Here is a 10,961-nt window from a genome sequence, read left to right as displayed (position 1 = left end):
GGGTGAGGAGGGGTGAGTGAGTGAGTGAGTGAGCGAGTGAGTGAGGGGTGAGGGTGAGGAGAGGTGAGGAGGAGTGAGTGAGGGGTGAGGAGGGGTGAGTGAGGGGTGAGGGTGAGGAGGCGTGAGTGAGGGGTGAGGAGGGGTGAGTGAGGGTGAGTGAGGGGTGAGGGTGAGGAGGGGTGAGGAGGGGCGAGTGAGGGGTGAGGGTGAGGAGGGGTGAGGAGGGGGTGAGTGAGTGGTGAGGGTGAGGAGGGGTGAGTGAGGGGTGAGTGAGGGGTGAGGGTGAGGAGGCGTGAGTGAGGGGTGAGGAGGGGTGAGTGAGTGGTGAGGGTGAGGAGGGGTGAGTGAGGGTGAGTGAGGGGGTGAGGGTGAGGAGGCGTGAGTGAGGGGTGAGGAGGGGTGAGGTGAGTGGTGAGGGTGAGGAGGGGTGAGTGAGGGGTGAGTGAGGGGTGAGGGTGAGGAGGCGTGAGTGAGGGGTGAGGAGGGGTGAGTGAGTGGTGAGGGTGAGGAGGCGTGAGTGAGGGGTGAGGGTGAGGAGGGGTGAGTGAGGGTGAGTGAGGGGTGAGGGTGAGGAGGCGTGAGTGAGGGGTGAGGGTGAGGAGGGGTGAGTGAGGGTGAGTGAGGGGTGCGGGTGAGGAGGCGTGAGTGAGGGGTGAGGAGGGGTGAGTGAGGGTGGAGGAGGGGTGAGGGGTACTGTCCGCTCCTCACCGGCACCGCGAACTCCGCGTGGTTCACTTCGCCAGCGAGTGGGCGGGAAATGGAGGGGGGGCGATCGTCAAAGCGCTTGAAGCTTCCTCGACTGAGGAGGTGGATGAGTGAGTAGGAGGTGATGGAGGTGGTGGAAGGATTAGGTGGAGGGAGGGTGGCCACAATCACAACCGCTGCCCTTTTGCAAGCGTCGCCGGCCCATTCTCTCTGGCCGCTTCAATAACACAGCTGCTGCTGCTGCTGATGATGATAATGCCTCACCACCACCACCACCCCCCTTCCATTCTTTTGTATCGGGGAGGCCGGGGGGGGGGGGATTCAGCTAGAGGTGGTGGTGGTGGTTGTGGTTGTTGTGGTTGTGGTGGTGGTTGTTGTTGTTTGCTGGTTATTGTATCGGCGGGCTGGGCTGGCAGGTGAATGAGGGCCGCGGATCGCGCCGCTGTTTGCCGAGCGGGCGGCGCCTCGCCGCGACCCCCCCACCCCCCACAACCTCCCCACCCCCCCCAACCCACCCCCGACCCCCCCCACCCCCCACAACCTCCCCACCCCCCCAAACCCACCCCCGACCCCCCACCCCCCACAACCTCCTCACCCCCCACACCTCCCCACCCCCCCCGACCCACCCCGACCCCCCCACCCCCCCACAACCTCCCCACCCCCCCCAACCCACCCCGACCCCCCCACCCCCCACAACCTCCTCACCCCCCACACCTCCCCACCCCCCCGACCCACCCCGACCCCCCCACCCCCCACACCTCCCCACCCCCCACACCTCCCCACCCCCCAACCCCACCCCGACCCCCCCACCCCCCACAACCTCCCCACCCCCCCAACCCACCCCCGACCCCCCCACCCCCCCACAACCTCCTCACCCCCCACACCTCCCCACCCCCCCGACCCACCCCGACCCCCCCACCCCCCACACCTCCCCACCCCCCCGACCCACCCCGACCCCCCCCGACCCCCCACACCTCCCCACCCCCCACACCTCCCCACCCCCCACACCTGCCCACCCCTTCGACCCACCCCGACCCCCCCACCCCCCACACCCCCCCCGACCCCCCCCGACCCCCCCCGACCCCCCCGACCCCCGAGAGGAAGGGCCCACAGGCTGTTTTACTGCAGGGACGTGCTAAAATGCAACATATGCAAAGCAGAAGGGAATGTTAAAAAACACTGCCCGATGACAGCAAATGCCCAATCCAACAGCGAGGCAACGATGGGAAAGGGTGATAAAGAGGCACACTCAACAAGTGACTCAGGAGAGGGTCCCTCACCACGGAGATCACGCGAGGTGGCGGTAGACCCCGCTCCAACCCCAGCTACTGCCGTGGAGACCGAGGCTCAGCCAGCCACCCAGCCGTCATTGACAGCCGGACCTCTGAAGAGGAAATTTACGGAAGACTCGGCTTCATTGTCTCCAGAGACCAGTGAGGATGAGGTCGGTCCCTTTAAAGATCTCCCAGAGTTGGAGTCGGACATCGCACCGTCGCCTGGGGGAGATGCGGAGAGCACTGGTGGCAAGGACGAGGTCTTCACCATCCCAGATGCCCCTAGAAGTGGCGGTGGCCCAGTGCCACCAAAACTGACCGTCGCCCCAGCATGGGGGGGCACTCACTCTGTTCCTCACAGCAGCACGGGGGGGGGGGGGGGGGGGCACGCCTCGGGAATGACCAGGAGGGGTGCTTCTCAGGTGTAGACCGGAAAAAGCTGTACGGCCAAATGGTCGATTTCCACCACCAACAAACAATAACGTCACGCTAGGACTACGCTTGGAGGGACACGATGTCCGACAGTGATCGCTTGAGGCCTCATTGGGAGCTGTTTTACTCAAATCCGTCATACAAGCGCCATGGTGATCTTAGCTGGAGCATTGGCCATGGGACTGTGACCACGAACACATTTCTGGCACTTTTCACAGACACGAATCCTGAATTCGGATTCTGTGGTGAGCTCGAAACAGTGGCGCATCAATACGTACAACTGCAAAAGCCGAGAATCACTCTATAAGCTGTTACGCAATATTCTACTGAAATTCAATCTTCATTTCTCACCCACAATTCTTATTTTTGGATATAGGGGGAACGAGGGTAGCGTGCATACAGAGCGGTTGACCAACTTTATCATGAACAACGCCAAACTGGCCACCTATAAGGCCAGGAATTGCGCAATTGAAAGGAGCGGCTTCCCCAGCCACTGCCGCATCTTCAAGGCCCTGTGGTTTCTGCCAGAATTTGGCTGGAATTTCGGTACGCTCAGTTGACGGGGGGGGGGAGGGTCGCATCTTTCTCGACGCGTTGGGCCACCGAGGGTGCTTTGTGTACTGTGACTAAAGCAGGGGGTCTGGTGATGGGTTTTTGAGGGTGATTTTATTTTTTCTTGTTGGTGTCTATGAACACAGTAACACACAATGGGACTTACGTTACACGGGAAACGCGCGTTATATCTTTGATTTTAAAAATGGGGGCACATAAGCAAACAAAAAAAAATACAAAAACCCGACATGATGAACGAAGCAAAGCGCCGAAAGATCGAGCATCTTTCTCTTCTGATCGTTAAAAAAAAGGAGGGAGGGGAGGGGGGAGGGGGGGAGGAGGGGAGGGAGAGAGGGGAGGGAGAGAGGGGAGGGAGAAAGGGGAGGGAGGGAAGAGGGGGAGGGAGGAGGGGGGAGGAGGGAAGGGGGGAGGGAGGAGGGGAGGGGAGGGAGGAGGAGGGGAGGGAGGGGGAGGGGAGGGAGGGGAGGGAGGAGGGGAGGGAGAGAGGGGAGGGGAGGGAGGGGAGGGAGGGGAGGGAGGGAGGGGAGGGAGAGAGGGGAGGGAGGGAGGAGGGGAGAGAGGGGGGAGGGGAGGGGGGGGAGGGGAGGGAGGAGGGGAGGGAGAGAGGGGAGGGAGAAAGGGGAGGGAGGAAGAGGGGAGGGAGGAGGGGAGAGGAGGGGAGGGGGGAGGGAGGAGGGGAGGGGAGGGAGGGGGAGGGGAGGGAGGGGGAGGGGAGGGAGAGAGGGGAGGGGAGGGAGGGGAGGGAGGGGAGGGAGGGAGGGGAGGGAGAGAGGGGAGGGAGGGAGGAGGGGAGAGAGGGGGGAGGGGGAGGGGGGGGGAGGGGAGGGGAGGAGAGAGGGAGGGAGAGAGGGGAGGGGAGGGAGGGGAGGGGAGGAGGGAGGGGAGGGAGGGGAGGGAGGGGCGGGAGGGGAGGAGGGAGGGAGGAGGGGAGGGAGGGAGGGAGGAGCGGGAGGGGGGAGGGGAGGGGGGGAGGGGAGGGAGGAGGGGAGGGAGGAGGGGAGGGAGAGAGGGGAGGGAGGAGGGGGGAGGGAGGGGAGGGTTCGGGCCACGCGGATTAAATCGCGCGGCTTAGCGGGGCAGGCGGTGGACTCGCTGGCTCACTCGCCCATCGGGGTCGAGCGAGGTCACCTGTTTGTGTGTGTACAGGTGCTCGCTAACACCACTTGCCCCTACAATCTGTTAAGGCTATACAGGGGATCTTTGTCTTTGCATATATGTACGTTGAACTTCTTTCGCACCGTACGGAGCAGACCGCGCTAATCGGAGGTGCAGTGTTGAGTCTATGGGCAGTGTTAAGTCTATGGGCAGTGTTGAGTCTATGGGCAGTGTTGAGTCTATGGGCAGTGTTGAGTCTATGGGCAGTGTTGAGTCTATGGTAGTGTTGAGTCTATGGGCAGTGTTGAGTCTATGGGAAGTGTTGAGTCTATGGGCAGTGTTGAGTCTATGGGCAGTGTTGAGTCTATGGGCAGTGTTGAGTCTATGGGCAGTGTTGAGTCTATGGGAAGTGTTGAGTCTATGGGCAGTGTTGAGTCTATGGGCAGTGTTGAGTCTATGGGCAGTGTTGAGTCTATGGGTAGTGTTGAGTCTATGGGTAGTGTTGAGTCTATGGGCAGTGTTGAGTCTATGGGCAGTGTTAAGTCTATGGGCAGTGTTGAGTCTATGGGCAGTGTTGAGTCTATGGGTAGTGTTGAGTCTATGGGCAGTGTTGAGTCTATGGGTAGTGTTGAGTCTATGGGCAGTGTTGAGTCTATGGGCAGTGTTGAGTCTATGGGCAGTGTTGAGTCTATGGGTAGTGTTGAGTCTATGGGTAGTGTTGAGTCTATGGGCAGTGTTGAGTCTATGGGCAGTGTTAAGTCTATGGGCAGTGTTGAGTCTATGGGCAGTGTTGAGTCTATGGGTAGTGTTGAGTCTATGGGCAGTGTTGAGTCTATGGGCAGTGTTGAGTCTATGGGTAGTGTTGAGTCTATGGGCAGTGTTGAGTCTATGGGTAGTGTTGAGTCTATGGGTAGTGTTGAGTCTATGGGCAGTGTTGAGTCTATGGGTAGTGTTGAGTCTATGGGTAGTGTTGAGTCTATGGGTAGTGTTGAGTCTATGGGTAGTGTTGAGTCTATGGGCAGTGTTGAGTCTATGGGCAGTGTTGAGTCTATGGGCAGTGTTGAGTCTATGGGTAGTGTTGAGTCTATGGGTAGTGTTGAGTCTATGGGTAGTGTTGAGTCTATGGGCAGTGTTGAGTCTATGGGCAGTGTTGAGTCTATGGGTAGTGTTGAGTCTATGGGTAGTGTTGAGTCTATGGGCAGTGTTGAGTCTATGGGCAGTGTTGAGTCTATGGGCAGTGTTGAGTCTATGGGTAGTGTTGAGTCTATGGGTAGTGTTGAGTCTATGGGCAGTGTTGAGTCTATGGGCAGTGTTGAGTCTATGGGTAGTGTTGAGTCTATGGGCAGTGTTGAGTCTATGGGCAGTGTTGAGTCTGACATCAGGACCTACCATGGAGCTGATCTGCCCTCTGACCATCGACTAGTCATCTGTAAGATGCGCCTGTCATTCTTCCACTCCAGTGGTGGGTGTACATCTAGGACCCCATTCCATCCTAAAGTGGCCTGGTCTCAGTTAGCTGATGAAAGTTGCAAGCGAGAATTTCATCATCGCTTGCAGCTGGGGTTGGCATCGTCCCCCACTCCTCCTGATGTCGAGGGTAAATGGGCGAGGTTTAGGACTGTGACTCATACAGCTGCAATGGCTGCTTTGGGTACGCGGTCCAGATCTCCCCAGAGACCCTGGCTGACAGAGGTGGTGTTAGTTGAGAAAAATCGACATGTCCACTCTCATCGGCTACAGCATCCCACGTCAGAGAATGAGGAGGCTTACAGCAGCCTTCGCTCGGAGGTTCGGAGAGCCGTAAGGCGCTGCAAGGATGGGTGGTGGTCGCGGGTTGCTGAGGAGATGGAGTCTTTCTCAGTGGCCCGCAATCACAAATCACTATTTAACTCCATCAAAAAAGTAACCTGCAGCACCACACCTATTACCATCATTAGGGGAAAAACGGTGATCCAATCTCCGACCCCCAGGAAAAGGTTTGCAGATTTGCTGAGCATTTCTGTGAGGTCCTGGGGGAAGGAAAATCTCTCAGCCAGGAAAACATCATGGCACAAAGTGGGGATAACCCTGCTGAGGCTGCGGTGCCTCAAATATTGGAAGAAGTCACCCCCTGTGAGTGGCTGGCTGAGGTGCCATCTGTTGAGGAAGTACTGAAGGCGATCCGGAGTCTGAGACCAGGAAAGGCACCGGGCAGATATGATCTCCCAAGCGTAATGCTGAGAGAGGGTGGCGTTGGTGCACAGACTGCCCTATATGACATCATAACAACAGTCTGGACCACTGGACGGGTTCCGCAGGATTGGAAGGATGCCCTGGTGGTCCCCCTCTTTAAGAAGAGGGACTGCACAGACTGAAACAACTACAGGGGCATCTCACTCCTCAGTGTGCCGGGAAAGATCCTGGCAAGGATTATTCAACATCGCCTTGCTAGGCACCCTGAGGAGAGGCTTGCGGAGCCCCAATGCGGTTTCAGGAAAGAGCGGTCCTGCACAGATGCCATATTTTCTGTCCGTCTGCTACAGCAGAGGTGTAGGGAATTCCAACAAGACCTACATCTCTGCTTTATTGACCTGGTCAAGGCCTAGGGTGGGTGAGTGACCGAGTGGGTGGTGTGGTGTGGGTGGGTGGGTGGGTGAGTGGGTGGGTGGGTGGGTGAGTGACCGAGTGGGTGGGTGGCTGGTGGGTGTGTGGGTGGTGTGGGTGGGTTAGTGGGTGGTGTGGGTGGGTTAGTGGGTGGTGTGGGTGAGTGGGTGGTGTGGGTGAGTGGGTGGTATGGGTGGGTGGGTGGTGTGGTGTGGGTGGGTGGGTGAGTGAGTGACCGAGTGGGTGGTGTGGTGTGGGTGGTGTGGGTGGGTGAGTGGGTGGTGTGGGTGAGTGAGTGACCGAGTGGGTGGTGTGGTGTGGGTGGTGTGGGTGGGTGAGTGGGTGGTGTGGGTGGTGTGGGTGGGTGAGTGACCGAGTGGGTGGTGAGCCCGAATCCTCTTTTCTTAACAGTTTGTTTGCTTTCCGATATCATCACCACCACCACCACCACGATGATCATCATCGTCGTCGTTGCAGGAAGGAAGCCCCGATGCGGTCTTCAAACTCATAACAAGAGACACTGTGCGCCTGGCAAGGGCTGGCTCGGGCCACAGCACACACACACACAGCACACACACACACAACACACACACACAGCTCACACACACACACACAGCACACACACAGCACACACACAGCACACACACAGCGCACACACAGCGCACACACAGCGCACACACACACAGCGCACACACACACACACAGCACACACACAGCACACACACAGCACACACACAGCACACACACAGCGCACACACACACAGCGCACACACACACAGCGCACACACACACAGCGCACACACACACAGCGCACACACACACAGCGCACACACACACAGCGCACACACACACAGCGCACACACACAGCGCCCACACACACAGCGCACACACACACAGCGCACACACAGCTCACACACACACACAGCTCACACACACACAGCGCACACACACACAGCGCACACACACACAGCGCACACACAGCTCACACACACACACAGCTCACACACACACAGCGCACACACACACAGCGCACACACACAGCGCCCACACACACAGCGCACACACACACAGCGCACACACACAGCGCACACACACAGCGCCCACACACACAGCGCACACACACAGCGCACACACAGCGCACACACACACAGCGCACACACACACAGCGCACACACACACAGCGCACACACACACACAGCTCACACACACAGCGCACACACACACAGCGCACACACACACAGCGCACACACACACAGCGCACACACACACAGCGCACACACACACAGCGCACACACACACAGCGCACACACACACAGCGCACACACACACAGCGCACACACACACACAGCTCACACACACACACAGCTCACACACACACACAGCGCACACACACACAGCGCACACACACACAGCGCACACACACACAGCGCACACACACAGCGCCCACACACACAGCGCACACACACACAGCGCACACACACACAGCGCACACACACACAGCGCACACACACACAGCGCACACACACACACCGCACACACACACAGCGCACACACACACAGCGCACACACACACAGCTCACACACACACAGCGCACACACACACAGCTCACACACACACAGCGCACACACACACAGCGCACACACACACACCACACACACAGCTCACACACACACACAGCTCACACACACAGCTCACACACACACAGCGCACACACACACAGCGCACACACACACAGCGCACACACACACAGCGCACACACACACAGCGCACACACACACACCGCACACACAGCTCACACACACACAGCGCACACACACACAGCGCACACACACACACCACACACACAGCTCACACACACACAGCGCACACACACACACCGCACACACAGCTCACACACACACAGCGCACACACACACAGCTCACACACACACAGCGCACACACACACAGCGCACACACACACAGCGCACACACACACAGCTCACACACACACACCGCACACACAGCTCACACACACACACAGCTCACACACACACAGCGCACACACACACAGCGCACACACACACAGCGCACACACACAGCGCACACACACACAGCGCACACACACACAGCGCACACACACACAGCGCACACACACACAGCGCACACACACACAGCGCACACACACACAGCGCACACACACACAGCGCACACACACACAGCGCACACACACACAGCGCACACACACACAGCGCACACACACAGCGCACACACACACAGCGCACACACACAGCACACACACACACACAGCGCACACACACACAGCGCACACACACACAGCGCACACACACACAGCGCACACACACAGCGCACACACACACAGCGCACACACACAGCGCACACACACACAGCGCACACACACACAGCGCACACACACAGCACACACACACACACAGCTCACACACACACACAGCACACACACACAGCGCACACACAGCTCACACACACACACAGCTCACACACACACAGCACACACACACACCACACACACAGCGCACACACACACAGCGCACACACACACAGCGCACACACACAGCACACACACACACAGCGCACACACACAGCACACACACACACACAGCGCACACACACACAGCGCACACACACACAGCGCACACACACACAGCGCACACACACAGCACACACACACAGCGCACACACACACAGCGCACACACACACAGCGCACACACACACAGCGCACACACACAGCACACACACACACAGCGCACACACACAGCACACACACACACACAGCGCACACACACACAGCGCACACACACACAGCGCACACACACAGCACACACACACACACAGCTCACACACACACACAGCACACACACACAGCGCACACACAGCTCACACACACACACAGCTCACACACACACAGCACACACACACACCACACACACAGCTCACACACACACACAGCTCACACACACACAGCTCACACACAGCTCACACACACACAGCTCACACACACAGCACACACACAGCTCACACACAGCACACACACACAGCTCACACACACAGCGCACACACACACACACAGCTCACACACAGCACACACACACACAGCTCACACACAGCACACACACACAGCTCACACACAGCTCACACACACGCAGCACACACACACAGCACACACACACAGCTCACACACACACACCACACACACAACTCACACACACACACAGTGCACACACACAGCTCACACACACACAGCTCACACACACAGCTCACACACACACAACACACACACACAGCTCACACACACACACAGCTCACACACACACAACTCACACACACAGCTCACACACACAGCTCACACACACACAGCTCACACACACTCAACTCACACACACACAGCTCACACACACACAGCTCACACACACACAGCTCACACACACAGCTCACACACAGCACACACACACACACAGCTCACACACACACACAGCTCACACACACACACACACAGCTCACACACACACAGCTCACACACACACACAGCTCACACACACACAGCTCACACACAGCACACACACAGCACACAGCTCACACACACAGCACACAGCTCACACACACAACACACACACACAGCTCACACACACACACAGCACACACACACAGCACACACACAGCTCACACACACACACAGCACACACACAGCTCACACACACACACAGCACACACACAGCTCACACACACACACAGCACACACACACAGCACACACACAGCTCACACACACCACACACACAACTCACACACACACAACTCACGCACACAGCTCACACACACACACCACACACACAACTCACACACACACAACTCACACACACAGCTCACACACACACACAGCTCACACACACACACACACAGCTCACACACACACACCACACACACAACTCACACACACACACAGCTTACACACACAACTCACACACACAGCTCACACACACAACTCACACACACACACAGCTCACAGCTCACACACACACACAGCTCACCCACACACAGCACACACACACACAGCTCACACACACACACAGCACACACACACAGCACACACACAGCACACACACACACAGCTCACACACACACAGCACACACACAGCTCACACACAGCTCACACACACACACACAGCACACACACACAGCTCACACACACAGCACACACACACAGCTCACACACACACAGCACACACACACAGCTCACACACACACACGCCACCCCATATGCTGCTTGATGGAAGCCAGGTCCA

Source organism: Lampetra planeri, unplaced genomic scaffold (assembly GCF_965212315.1).
Source record: "Lampetra planeri unplaced genomic scaffold, kcLamPlan1.2.h2 scaffold_186, whole genome shotgun sequence".
NCBI classification, from domain to species: domain Eukaryota; kingdom Metazoa; phylum Chordata; class Hyperoartia; order Petromyzontiformes; family Petromyzontidae; genus Lampetra; species Lampetra planeri.
This window is presented reverse-complemented; position numbering follows the sequence as displayed.